We start from the raw sequence: 15,912 nt of genomic DNA, 5'->3' as shown, positions 1-15,912 counted from the left end.
AGCAGATAAATTTGGAAAAACAACATTCATAATTGTTTCTTTATGACTGGTATGTTGATCAATTTTCAAGTCTTCAGGTATTTGGATGTAACTCTCATCTCCTACAGCATCCTTTCCTTCTCCAATATCAAGTAACCATTTGTCAAAAGTCTTCAAGTTATCCAAATCTACTGTATTTACCAAGTTTGTCTTTAACCTCATGTTCTCTGTAAGTCTCAACACCGTTAAATGTTTCTAAAGGGAAGATGATGGTAAATATGCCTGTATTATGTCATGTTTTTTCCCTTTTGGTATAACTGGTAGAATCTGTCTGAAATTACCACCTAGGGCAACAGTGACCTCCAAATATTCTATCTGCATTTGATTGATCTTTTTCAAACAAAATATCTTTAAGAGTTCTGTCAAGAGCTTCAAAGCAATACCTATTTGTCATGGGTGCTTCATCCCAAATGATCAAAGCTATTTGCTCAAGTAGTTTTGCCAATTGTGTCCCATTTTTGATATTACATGTATTTTCCTCATTGATATCTAAAGGAATTCGAAAACGTGAATGTGTTGTTCTTCCACCGGATAGCAGCAATGCAACAATTCCTGATGTAGCTATAGCCAGTAAAATTTTACCCTCGATCTTAATTTGGCCATGATTGTTGACCATAGGAAGATTTTGTCCGTACCACCATGTCTGTAAAAAAAAAATGGTGTCCCACTTTGATTGTTGACCGAATCAAGGATTGAATCTTATATGCATCTCTGGCCATTGTTGAGACCCTTGTATAAATCACTATGCATTGTTTTGATGTTGTCGATATCATAATTTAACTCCTCAGCAATTAATCTATTTTGTGAAGTCTAAAAAACGAAACAGTTTGGAATTGGCATTCTAGGGAAATCAGCCAAGGATTTTCCTTCCTTTTTCATCAGGTCTTCAATCTCGAACAATGCATGATTCTAAACTATTCCTCAGTGCATTTCAATTCTATCATCCACATTTTCTATTTAAAAATGTAGGGAATATCTTCAGATAGGTATTCTGCATTTGCTCTCCACAAGTCTCTTGGACTCACCACTTCATTATACACAAGAATAGTTACAAAGCGCTATCTTAATTGCCTTTCGGTAGTCCACGTTGATGCTTTATCCAAGCAATCATTCCACTCTTTATCATCATCCAGCAATCCTAATGCATAACATGCATCTTTGCATGTACTGAATATTTCTCCATTAACAGTTCGAATATCTTCAAATGATGTTGCTCCTTTTACTAAGTTGAGAAGCATTCGCAAATAATATTTCTCACTACTACCTAGGAATGCAAAATACACCCTGCCAATACACCTTGATTTTTGGCATAGGGACCATTGTCTTTCTGTATCCTTCCAAACATATTTGCTTGGAAAATCAGAATAAGTCAATGATCTTATGGAACAGTATCATTGATTACACTTCATCCATTCAGTTAATTTCGTTTGTGTAACAACCTTGCTTTCCAAAAGTTTAACCAAACACTTATTTGGATCGAAAATAACTGTTTGTTCCATCTCTAAGTGGAATGGCAATCTTTCAACATTCGATTCTCTGTAATACATGTCAAACTGAAATATCCTCTAGCAAGCTTCCATAGAAGAGATATATCTGTAATCTTTTTTATTAAATTAATTAATATCATATTTATAACTAGGGGTGTTCAAAAGAACTGGTTGGAACCGAAACCGACGGGTACCAGTTTTAACATTGAACCGTTACTGTGCGGTTCCAGTTTTAGTTCCTATAGTTAGGAACTAGAACCGGAACCAAGAACCGAGACTATATAAAATAAAATTAAAGATTAGGGGGGTTAATAAAAACTTTTGTAGAAAAAGTAATGTGAATACATTTATATTTATATTTCATGACATTTAAAGTAAGTTGGTTTGACTTTTGAGAATCTACCTTTACAAAGTAATGGAGTTTGTAATTTTGAATTTTGAATTTATAATTTGTAATTTTATTTTTGTTAACAAGTGCCAGGTATGGGGGGTATTTATAAGTTTTAAGGGTTTTTTTCCATTTAAAAAACTTTTGGGGGGTTATTGTAATTTTATAGGGTACCCAGAACCAGAACCGGAACCGTTATTACAGGTTTTGGTTCTGGGTACCTAGGAACCAGAACCGTCGGTTCTGGTTCTGGTTCCAAATTTCAAGGAACCGTCAGTTCCGGTTTCGGTGCCTTCAAAAAATGCAGGGTATTGGGAACCGAACACCCCTATTTATAAAAAATATTAACAAACAATATAAAAACATTATATTCGATGTATTTTATACATACATTCAGTCTAGATATGCCTTTATTTAATCTTTCTCTTGTAAAATCTTGCATTGATTGTTCTGTTGACCATTATTTTCAATTTCCATAGAAATTGTTGTTCTGTCTGGCCCTTTGTTGACATACTTGAATAGATACTTGATTGATCTATGTTGATTACATATTTCAATATTTATGTGAGCATAAAACTTAACCAAAAGATTCCTATTATGAGGAACAACAAAACGGTTATCCAGTTTGATACCCTTTTCTCAACAAATGCTCCATTGTTCCATCTTCTATACATTGGGTATCCATCATCATCCACAGATGTTTGATTGAAAAATTTCTTTGGAAAATGTTTTTTACATTTGCCTTTCTCCATGCATGGTGAATTCTTGTTAACACCACCACACGGACCGTGGATCATGTGATTCTCGACAACTACAAAGGCATCAGGATCAATTTCCTTATTCGGTATTTCAGCAGAAACTATTTCACCTATTTTGGATGCTGAAGGATTCTTATATTTAGGACGTAGAAAACCAATATATGAGCATGTAGGAGGCCTCTCTTTTGGAACTCGATAGTGTAGATAACTGACAAAAAAATTATAACGTGTTCAGCAATAGTTGGTATAGTATAATTTCATATCATAAATTATCAATGAACCACAATTTTTAAAGAAAGTAGAAATATCATTCATTAGATTACTTACTTGGCACTGTTTCACCAAAATATTCTTCTTTTTTTATCTCTCGCATCAGCTCAAGCAATTTGATCTCAAAAAATCTGCAAATTGTAGTTACTCTACCTTCTTGATCACATTATCCAATACAATTATGCAGATATTGTATCTCTGGATACTTTGGATTACAGGTGAACATTAGAAAAATATATAGATATCCAAAACATCTGCAAATCGCCATTGCATCTTGATAATTCTGAACACAGTATCGGGAACTACCAGTGTGAGTTGAAGGGAGTAACGTAGATTTCCCTAGATGCTATGCATTAACATCATCTTTTGAAATGGCATCGATCAATCCGTTGTTCAATCCTTAATTTTTTCTGATTGTTTCTAATCTAACAAAATCTTTCCTCTTCAATAGCCATATATGGTTCCACAATATATTGCTGCAATAATCTACCTGATCTCATCAGAGTATGCCCTTCATATAATCTATACTACAATCAAAATGCATAATATTCTCTCATGCTTTGCCTGTTTCTCTTTGAAGACTTTTTGTCAGGTAACTCTTTATGGTTAATGTCAATTTTGTATCTATCTTCTCCATATGGGAATAATATTGGATAACTTAATGCCATAAAGCTTGGATGCAAGTAAGAAATTCTTTGAAGTCCCATTTTTGAATGATAAACAATAACATCGTTTCCAGTTTCTGAAATTCCAATATCACCAACAATTAAACCCGCAATTTCAGATTCAGTTGGCAAATTGTATTGTCTTCCATCTTTTTCCCTTTTCAATCTTTAACCGCAAATGCATATTTCTAATATCATTTCAATGCATATGGTTCTTCACAAAACGAAAACTTTTAACCAATTCATTGTTTGCATCAAACATCAACTGCTATTCCTACACTAATTCCCTATCAACAGTATCATTGGCTGTATTACCTCGTATAGAATTTAATCTATGATTAGTTTAATACTCTGTGTCATATATATATAGCAATGTTATTAATTTCAATAACCAGTCAAACACAATATTCTATAACATATACAATGTATGAGTCTGTTGAAATTCACATAACTATTTATATATGTATTTATAAATGCCATGAATTATACCTCAGCATTTATTTATAGGATCAGATTCATCTCACTTGTAGTTTATTAAGAGCAATACATTAATGAGCAAATTAGATTTTACAAAGTAAATCATTAGGAAATTAATAGTTCGATATATCTTTATAATTTGAAATCTTTATATATATATTTTTAAACAATAATGAAACCATGAAATTCATAATTAATTATAGTTGTTAATTATTAAATATTTTGTTTTTGTTTTAAATGACTACAATAAGTTTTTTATCAGGTGTAATTATATTTGGAGTTGGACGTCTTTCGCTTGGTTAAAACGTTGTCGTTTAACATGTCCATCATCTTTAAAAGCAAATTAGGGACTAAGGGCATTTTTTCCGTTGACTTTGTAATCAGAGTTGCACTTCAAAAGCTTTTGTATCTATCAACAAACTGAATTACATTACTTTATTGACTAAATTGATTTTTTTTATCGACTCACATCGTTGTTCAACTCTATTTTTACTTGCATTAACTAACAATTTGTGGGTAAGTTTAGTTTTTCCTATTGGGTTTTATTTTTATCTCCTTTTTCTGTCTAACCATGTCAGTTATTTTGCAATTCCAAAAACATTACAATATCACCAATGAATTTTGATTTGTTACCATGCGATGGTTTTAATTTTTTTATAAATTCACAGCCCTCACCTGGGTTTTTTATGTTTTTTGAAATTTTTCTCTAGTGTCGTCTTGCTCCACTTTTCTCTTCATTTGTCGAAGAAGTTATATTTTCTTATAATGCTACACCCAATCAGCTCCATCCCAATGCCTGGAAAATAGTTTTGGGTTTTGAAGCTTTGTGTTTGATGCATGATATTCTACCCATGTTTTATATTTTTAACTACTTCTATGCATTGAAAAAGAGGTCGAATAGTCCATTTTATTTTATCAAGGGTAGAAAGGGGCGAGGATTGTTAACTAGATTATCCAGTAAAGTGCGAGGATGGAATGATAGATATTTTCTATTGGGTTCCAAAAAAGGTTGTGGTGGATTACCCACTGAATGGACAAAAGCTACAACACCCCTCCACAATCTTAGTAAAATAGATGTGAACGAACTTGGCATCAAGACAACAGAGAATTTTATTCGCAATCAACAAATATTTGATGTTTTCGATATGTTGGAGAAATACTCAATTCTTCAATTCAAAAGAGGTATTGCAATTTTTTATATGATCAGTTTTCATTTATTTATTAATTGTGTCTCATGCAGCTTTTTTTTTCCTTGGTTATAGTGGATATCGAAAAAGCTTCTCGAAATTCAATAGCTTCAATTTCAACTTCTACGCCCAAATTGATGGGCCCTATTTTTGTTGGACCATCTAAATTTGAAATCGAAAATAAAGATGAAGATATAGAAGAACTACCACTGATCAGGCAAAGCAAGCGTAAAAAAGTGTATGATGAGGAAGCTCAAGTTTCAATTCCTCCCAACAGGTTAAAGATAATGTCTAAAAAAGATCTTGAAGAACTTACATCAAAAGAGGTGAATTCTATGATTTAAAATTGATGAATTTGGTTTACTTTTAGTTTATTAAATTTTTTTATATTATTGTTGTTGTTGTTAACATGTTTGTGGGACAGAGATTTATGGCTTATTTGAAAATCAGGAGGCTATAGCTAGTTTTCAATAAGGTCATTGCAAATTTGGAAACAAACAAAAAAAGATTTGTTGTTCACAAGGCCAAAATCATAAAGGAAATAATGAATTTAGAGAAACAGATGGTAGAAGCTATGAATGAATTGGAGCTTAATAAAAAGAAATTATTAGTTATTGAACAATCATGTTCAAATGCAAAGTTAGAAAACGATGTTCTTGAAAGAAAGGAGAAAGAATTGTTGGACTGCAACAGCAAGTTGAAATCTACCTTGTTGCAATTGAAAAGGAAAGAGATAGAGCTTCTGATGTTGTCTCATGTGTTTTCTTGAACACTCAAGAAGTCTGTTGTGATGCATTTAAGTCCAGATTTCCTGATGAAGATTTCAGTTTCTTGGATAATTTTATTCAGCAAGACAAAGAGATAGACCCTGTTACTACTGATCTTTCATATGATATTCCTCATCTCTGATGCATTGCATCTGATAAGACTGGTATAGACTAATTTTGATTATTTTTTATTGTGAATGTTTATATATTACATATGTTTGTATTTGTAAAAATATTCCCTGATATATTATTACTAAACTGTGTGTGGAGCTATTGTAATTGCTATACTTGGTTAATGACTAGTACACTCTTAAGAACATTAATTTGGATTGTATCAGCAAATATTGAAATATTGGTATTGCCATATTGCAAACCTATTGTTTAACTAATACAAAATAACTTCAAAGAGTAAACCAAAAAAAAAAAATTATATGAGAACAGAGATTTATTTAATATATTTTAATATCAAAATACATGTGTGCATTGCTTTATATATTTATCAAGGTTCAGCAAATGGTGTAGGTCTAGGTTATGTAGTCATCTGATCAGAACATTCTGATTCTTCTTTTTTGAGATTGATCGAATACTTACGTGTATTAAGATCGGCAACAATAAGCTTAACATCGTCCACGATTTCAAATAAAGCATCAATCATATCGTTGCATTTTTTTCTTGTACCATTTAGATTTTCTATGTTGCTGTGAACATTGGGTAGTATCTGTTTGAACTCCTTTTGTCTATCACCCATTGCCACACCAACAGGTTTAAAAAACAATGAATTTCAATAAATATTTAAACATGATAGAAATAAAAATTGCATCATAACTGTATATATATAAAATAATAGGATAATATAAACTTGAATTCCAAATAAATAAGTCAACAAATAATAGAGAATTTATAATATTTTTTGTTTAGTTTTATATTACACAAATTTTGTATTACCTTCTCTCTTGACCCCTTCCCATTTCAAGTCGCTCCTCATTTGCAGAAAGCAAAGCATCCTTTGCTTTTAGATTCGAAGCAATAGCAATTATAGAATTCATGACCTCGACCAGCAAATGCATGCCTTCTCTGATTTTTGTTTTCATAGTATTTATATTGGAAACATTGTGGTTGATGTCGCTCAAAATCTGTTTCAAGTCTCCTTTTTCTCTAGCCATTATCGAACCAATTAAAGGTAAAAGTGATAAAGAGAGTCTACAAATGTATAAAAGTTATGTGAATAGAAGTTGAGATTGATACTTATATATATACATACAATTTTGAGAAAAGCTTAATAAGATGAGAAAACAAACATATGGAAAACAAATAGACATGTCCTATTAAATGAATGCAACAATTGAAGAACCCCAANTATTACACAAAATTTGTATTACCTTCTCTCTTGATGCCTTCCCATTCCAAGTCGCTCCTCATTTGCAGAAAGCAAAGCATCCTTTGCTTTTAGATCCGAAGCAATAGCAAGTATAGAATTCATTACCTCGACCAGCAAATGCATGCCTTCTCTAATTTTTGTTTTCGTTGTATTTATATTGGTAACATTGTGGTCGATGTCGCTCAAAATCTGTTTCAAGTCTCCTTTTTCTCTAGCCATTATCGAACCAATTAAAGGTAAAAGTGATAAAGAGAGTCTACAAATGTATAAAAGTTATATGAATAGAAGTTGAGATTGATACTTATATATATACATACAATTTTGAGAAGAGCTTAAATAAGATGAGAGAACAAACATATGGAAAACAAATAGACATGTCCTATTAAATGAATGCAACAATTGAAGAACCCCAAAATATCAAAAACCCAACCGAGGCAATATGGACTGACTTGAAACGTTTCATTGATTTAATAAATGATTACATCTGGAAAACCAACAAAGAAATAGTAATAAATAAGTATATTGATAAAAAAAGAAAAAAAATTTGTTTTGATAGTTTCAAAAGAAACAATAATATATATTTGGTTAAAGTCCATTTTTTCATACAGTAGTTACAGCTTGATATTAGCATAACAATTTGTTCAGTTGACTAATGGTAAGAATGTTATAGTTCAATGAATGATATAATGTTTATAAACATTATGAAACTTAATTAATATGAAACCGTATATTAAAGTAATTTGTTATTTTAATTTGGTTGATGGTTTTATATTAATCAGGTAAATAGTTTATTAAATTAGTAATGATTAACAGTGATTTATGTTTTCTACAGTCGGCAGATTAACAGTGATTTATGTTTCATTAATATATCCATTTATCTGCTTTTTCTTTATTTAACGCATTTTCTATATCTTTAAGTTGTGTTCACGTCCATTGTCTGTCAAACACGCTGTCAGTGTAATCATTTCGACTTTCTCTTCTGTCAGTGCCGATTTTCTTTTGAAAGGTTTGAAGATTTCGTGTCAACATCTTCTACATTGCCGATTCAGTTATTGTATATCTCATCCCTCTTTTTAATACTGTTCTTTGTTTTTGGTAGTAGTTTCATCTATTTGTTTGTGTAATTTATCATTAAAATTTGTTTAATGTTATAGTATACAGTTGTATTTGATGGGCATTCCTACGAATTGAAGTTATTTTTTATGCAATTATAACACCTATAATTTTTTTTTGATCAAGCGTTATTAAAAATGAAAACCTAGGTTTACCGTTCATAAGAAATTAATACTTGAAGGGTCACAAAAAGGGAAGAAACCAAAAAAAAGAAAAAAAAAATTGTCACAACTACTTTTAGAGAGAAATTTGTTGTTTCAGAATTTACATGTTTGAGATAACGATGATTTTTTTTTTTTTTTTTTTTACCGTTTGTTTTTCTTGTTAATATATTTCAGTTTCATATTTGATTTGCTTTATTATGTAATCTTGGTAGAATGGAAAAGACGAATCAATCATCAAAGATGGTAGAATCACAAACTGAGGTGAAAGAAAATGCGAAGAATCTATCTCTGAAAAACTAAATGGAAGAAAGTTGGTAGAGTTCCTGGTAGGCGCTCAGCATGACTTCAAGGAACAGTTGTGGATACTCACAATGGCGGCGTTCAACTTCTGATAGAATTAGTGGTTTTCACTGATAGCGACCAAGATGTTGAATTGCAATCACCTTAGCAAATGAAACAGGCTGAACCAAGTAATACAATTGAAAATTTGAAAAGAAAGGTTGACCATTTAATACACCTAATAAAAAATCAGCAAACCAGATATAGAGATTTGAACTTCGAATCCCAAAAGAAGGTATAGAGATTGCGCTAGAATATCATTCGCTTTTCTAGATGATTTCAAATGCTATATCTGTTTAGGTATTGTTATTGATTTTAATGATTTTGTTTTCACCCAAATTCAGGTTGAAACCTTAACAGAAGAAAATCATTGGTTGGCTTTGAAGCTACAAAATGCATCTAGAAAACTTGAAGCAATATGACTTCTACACATTATTAATCACATACGTTGTTGTATCCAATTTGATAATCTCACAATACTTTTATAGCAAAATAATATGTCTTTCCAGAAACTATATTTTATGTATGAAATTGGTGAAATGAATTTGAACACTTGAGAAGATCAGAAAAATTGTGTTTATTTTGTTTGCTTGCAAACAAAGAAGTACACTAGATTATGTCCAGAATTGATGAACAAACAGAAGAACACGGTCTTGCCAGCAAATTCAATAGAAGTTCAAGATACAGTCAATGTATATCTCAACTAGCACGTGAGCAATAACCTCGTCATAGAGGTAGACCCCCATTGAGCAAGAGAAAGAATAAAAAATGCTCGTAGTAACTTTTTTGCCGTAAATTTCCTCTTTTCCTCTTTTGTGATGCCCTTAATATGTTTGTATAAAAATGGTCTAATTATATTTTCAGCGTCATCTGCTTGTACAATTGATATTATATTTGCAGACATGTCTTTGATATTCGATATTAGTATTTCGTAGTGAATTGTGCATGATATTTAATATTACCTAAATATTATCAAGACCAACTATTTAAACTTAAAATTATACAGACCTTCCGTAATTTTTGTAACTTATAATAATTTTCAAGTTCGACATTGTCTACTAAAACTTTTCTCACAATATATTATTCATATATTTCTTTAAAATCAGTAACCCTCAGTCCAGTTCTCAAAACAAACATCTGTTCACACAGTTCATTCAAAAACTTTGTTTGTTTAATAATTGAGAACATGATAATCCAATTAATTTCTGGATTACTATATCAAACAACATAAAAGTTACTTCGGCAATTCCTTCAAACATACTCACATCTACATTTTTCCTATTATAACATTAATGAAAAATTTACTAAAATTAAATGGAGAATGTTTCTATTGTCGGACCAACCATAAACATATGTTATACTTATTTTATTCATTTAAAATAGTAACAAAAAATTTAATAATTTGAAAACTATAATTGATTAGAAATTTCATAGTTTCATTATTATTATTATTTTTAAATAAAGATTTTCAGATATAAAAGTATATCAAACTATTAATGTTGTGATAATTTATCTTAAAAAATTGTATTTCCTCAATAATGTATTACTATCAATAAACTATAATTCAAACAAATCGGATCCCATAAATAAATATTGACATAAAATTCATCGCATTTATAAATGCACAGATGATAAGCGTATTTTACACTATGATTTTGCATTGAATTTTGATAGGATTTAGGATACTTTTCATACAATTTGGGCCATAATTGCTACCTAATTCTATTAATTTGTCTTTGTAGGCCTAAACGATGATTTTTAGCATAAATGACAGTTTTGAGCGTAAATTGTGTAACTTGAGCTTGAAAACTCGGAATAACCTGAATTTAGAAGCTTTGGAAAGCTAAGAAAGAGCTACAACGTTCATGTTTTGGTTTTTCCTAATTCTGACTGGACAAAGGTGAAAACTTGGCTTGAAGTCGTGAAAAGGACGCTGGAACTGAAGAAAAACGTCTTTGGACGTGCTTCAGTATTTCTGCCTAACTTGATCTGTAGACCTCGTTTGTGCTGATTCTTGAACGACCAGAAAGATAATTGAAAGGGCTACAATTCATATGTTTGACACTTTTCCAGATTCTAACTATATCATGCTAAAATTGGGACTGTAAGTATTCGCCGCGGCGAGGAAAAAGCTTCGCCGCGGCGAAACCTGCGTCAGATGCAAAATAAAACGACCGTTTTGGCTTGCTAGGCGTTCGTCCTTAAGTGAGAGAGGTATAATATAGCAAAAAGGAGAGAAAAGGGCTTGGTTCGTGATTTGGGAGGCAGCTCATGGAAGAGAGATTATTGAAGATTTGGGCTTCAAATTAGACAAGATTTCTCCATCTTTTGCTTGCTTTTCAATGATGAATCTTGATTCAGTTTGTTTTTTTGTTTTATTTCGTTTTTGAGTATGAACTGAGTTGTTTAGCTAGTTTTGATGTAATCTTGATACAATGATTCAAATTTATATGATTGAATTACTTTGAGTTTTAATTTCATGATTGATGTGTTATCTCTTTGCTTAATGTCTTTTGGATGTTTGATCACCATTCAAATGTGTGTTGTTCACAATGAGACTGAAGTGTTTTTGATTGTGCCCTTGGGATAAATACCATAGTTAGCAAACGCTAGAGATAGTTTAGCGATCTATGAAATCTAGATAGAATTCCACAAAGCTTAAAATCCTTTGAACTATTAATCTTCATTTTGTTGGGTGCGGCAGCTTAATAGGGATAAGTAGGGAAATGTAGCATGAGAATGTATATTTTACAACTTAGGGAATTCGATTTTCAATCAAGGAATTAGAACTTGGGTAATAGATTCTATGATTTGGGTCAGCGTATTTAGGTGAATTCAACACCCTAGCATTTGTTTTAGAATTGTTTAATTAGTTAAGTTGTTGGGTTTTGCATTTGTATTTAGTTTCTTAATCTTCCATCAATCCAATTTATGTGTTGCTTCAATTAGGACTTAACTAGAAAAATCAGTAATTAGTAACACATCCTCGTGGGAACGATATCCTACCCATCACTCTATTACTTGAGCGACTAGTGCACTTGCTATTTTTGTATGTTGTAGTAAACACGCATCAAGTTTTTGGCGCCGTTGCCGGGGATAGTTGATTATTAATATTGATAGTATCTAGGTAGTGCTAAATTGATTTTTATTCATTTTTGTAGTTAATTGTAAATATTGTATGTCTTAAGAATGAATTGACATTACCTCTTTCGTGCAAGGCAACGTGAATCACTATATGAAGCTTGGAGAGGTACACGAGTTTTTAAGGAATTGTCCACATAATGGTTATACCGTTTTGGAGACAAGTCCAAACATTTTACAATGGTTGCTACCATATTCAAAGATGGTAGATGTGGCAGCAGGCGGAGCCTTAAATAACAAGACCCCAGAAGATGCTTATGAATTGCTTGAGTTGATGGCCAACAATAACTACCAAGACCTAATGAGAGAGCAATGCCGAAGAGAACAATGGGTCTACATGAAGTTGACGCGTTCGACACATTATCTGCACAAATTGCACCATGTCAAAGCCAATTGGGACGTATGAATGTAAATTCTTTTCACTCACCATTTATAACTTGTGAATTTTTGTGCAGGAAACCATGAGAGTGGGGAATGCCAAGATGGAAACCAGTTATTCTTCTCAACAACTGAGCAAGTGAATTACATGGTTAGTTCACAAAGGCTGCAAATGACCCCTTCGCCAATACCTACAATCTTGTTGGGAGAATAACCCAAATTTGTCCTGGAGCGATCAAAGCAGTCAATCAAATCAAAGGACAATGCCAAACCAACCAGTGGTGAATCATCAACCATGTGAGCAAAGAATGTCGAAATTGGAAGATATATTCGAAGAGTTCATGCAAGAAACCACAAGTTTTATGAATGAGACACACTCAAACTTCATAATCAAGGAGTGTCCATTCAAAATTTGGAGGTTCAAATGGGGCAATTGGTTGACCAACTGACAGAGAGATCTCAGGTTCTTTGCCGAGCACAAAGGTCACAAATCCTGAAGAACAATTAAATGTCATACCATTGAGGAGAGGTATAGTGTTGGAGCACCTCGCAATGAAGAAAATTGGAAGAACATGAAGACAAGACCAATGAGGAAAATCTCAAAGCGGAAGGTGTGCAAAATACTTAAGGGAATTTCAAGAAGCAACTCACCTCACAAGGAACAATTTGAGGAATTTGGTGTAAATGCGCACAAGTCAAAATTGGTGTTGGAAGAGACCCAAACATTGGACTCAACCAATCACCATCTCATCTCAAGTACGCATATACGAATTTGAAGTTCCGAAAAGATGCTTATGAGAATGTCCGAATCCAAGGAAAGATCAAGAGGTGGCAGGGAAGTGAAGCACCCCCACAAGTCCGGATATCGAAGACCATAGGAAAGTCAAGCTTTCGACTATAAACAAGCGCTTCTTGGGAGGCAACCCAAGTCTTCTCAATTGTTTTTCATTTCATTGTTGTTTGAATTTGTTTTAGTTTTCTTATGATTTTGAATTAGTTTTAATTTATGTGTTTTTGGTGTTTCAGGTGAAGTTTGAAGCTAAGGAAAAGGAAAAAAACTCCAGACTTCGCCGGGCGAAGATTGTTCTTCGCCGGGGCGAAGTGCCCTGAAGAATGCGTAGCTCCTATAATTTTTTCGCTGCGGCGACGAATTTGTTGTCGCCGTAGCGACCGACTGGGTTTGATTAGGGTTTTATCATGAAGAACTTCGTCGCGGCGAAGTCTGTTTCCTTTAATAGTCACGTGACCTTTCATTTTTGCGAAAATTTTCCTGAAGCACTTTTCTTTTTAGTTTTTGTTTTTATTTCTTTATGTTTTGCAAGTAGGAATTAATGTTGATTTCCTGTTTTTTGGCTCTTTATTTGTTTTTGTTTAGATTTTAGGTTTAGTTCAATAAGGTTGAGATTAGGTGTAATTCTTTCATATTAATCGGTGAGGGTATCTAACACATTTGGCACTATAGACTTTCATTTGTTTGACAATGATATGATGAGGAAGCCAAGGAATGGATGCTAGGAGTGTTGCACAAAAATCGGCCTTTACGGATTAGTTAGGGGAGTACTTCGTAACCTTTACTTTTTTTTTCTTTCCTTGGATGTGCATGATGTCATTGGGACAATGTCATTTTAAGTTTGGGGGTAGGAAATAGACATAAAGCTTGGTTTAAGGGTATACCGGCTGGAACCAGAACCCGTCTTAAAACTGCCTAGCAGTACTTGGCAACCTCTGGTATAACACACGCACGTACACCTTAAACGGAAAAAAGAAAAAAAAAAAAAACTTTAGTTATTTTATTTAGTTTGATTGTTTTTGCCGATGATGAATTGCATAAGTCTATGATGAAACTTGAATTGTTGGGATATTATTCTTGGAAAATGTAGCATTGCTTCATTTTAGGTTTATTGACTGAATTTTGATTGAGGTTTATCGAGTGGTTCAACCACCATTTTCATTTTTTTTGGCATGCTTAGAACCATTTTATGTGGTTAGGTGAAGTTTGATAATGTTGGTGGACTCTAGAACCTAGTAAGAAGTGCTTGAGGCGAAATTCTAGGATTAGACATTGTTGAGGAAATGATTTAGGCATTATTTTTTGGAACGTTTGAGCCTTTCCAGCCGACCCATGAATGAATTTTTCCCTAGTCACGCATTTGAGCCTTATGAGATTATCATTGCCTATTTTTCCTTGCAAACCAAAATTGTCCAATCCCTATACCCTAAACACTTTATCATACCCTTTAGGAGAATTATGGACCAAATGTATGGCACAAAAGAGCTTTGAGAGATGTGTGAATAAGTGATGGACCAAAATCTAAGTTTGGGGTTGCAAAAAAGGGCACGAAGAAGGGGCAATAGACCTCAATGGTGTTGCAAATAATTGTTATTGTAAATATTTATTTTGAAAAAAAAAAAAAAAAGAAAAGAAAAGAAGAGGAAGAGAAAAAAAAAAAATTGCTTTAGTTCAATTCAAAATCAAACTAAGAAATGCAAAAGTTTGAGGGTTGTAAAATGGTTGACACTTTGATTGGTGTTGAGAAAGAAAGTGGAGATTGATGTAGCTCTTAGTGTTTGCATGAGGAAAACCGAGTTCTCTTACTTTATTTATCCTATCCTTTCCTCTTGACCCCCCACCCGAGCCTAACGTACAAGCTTGCAAAGACCTTTTGATCCTAGCGATGTCTAGTCCACATTAGTGGAGAGTGGTTCGATACTTAGCTTATGGAGTCTGCCACCATTTGATAAACTTTACATTTCTGCATAAAAATCGGGAAGTTGGAATGTGGACTGAAGTGGGGATCACCTACTCGGGGACAATAGAGAAAGATAGCGATATAACTTATAACTTCTTGGTGTTTGAACATTTTCTACTAATAATTTTTCAACAACCTTAGAGACTTGTATAATTCTAGGCATTCTTGTGTTGAGTTTTGAGCCTAATTTTTGTTTGTTCAATTTTAGTTTTGTTGCTTTTGTTTTTTTGTTTTTGTTGTTTGTTGCTTTTCTTCCTTTGAGTTTTTATTCCTTTTTGCTCGAGGACGAGCAATCTTATTTTGGGGTAGTTGATAAGCGTATTTTACACTATGATTTTGCATTGAATTTTGTAGGATTTAGGATACTTTTCATACAATTTGGGCCATAATTGCTACCTAATTCTATTAATTGTCTTTGTAGGCCTAAACGATTTTTTAGCATAAATGACAGTTTGAGTGTAAATTGTGTAACTTGAGCTTGAAAACTCGGAATAACCTAATTTAGAGCTTTGAAGCTAAGAAGAAGAGCTACAACGTTCATGTTTGGGTTTTTCCTAATTCTGACTGGACAAAGGTGAACTTGGCTTGAAGTCGTGAAAAGGACGCTGGGA

The sequence above is a fragment of the Pistacia vera genome, unplaced genomic scaffold, assembly GCF_008641045.1.
Source record: "Pistacia vera cultivar Batoury unplaced genomic scaffold, PisVer_v2 Contig196, whole genome shotgun sequence".
In the NCBI taxonomy this organism is placed as follows: domain Eukaryota; kingdom Viridiplantae; phylum Streptophyta; class Magnoliopsida; order Sapindales; family Anacardiaceae; genus Pistacia; species Pistacia vera.
This window is presented reverse-complemented; position numbering follows the sequence as displayed.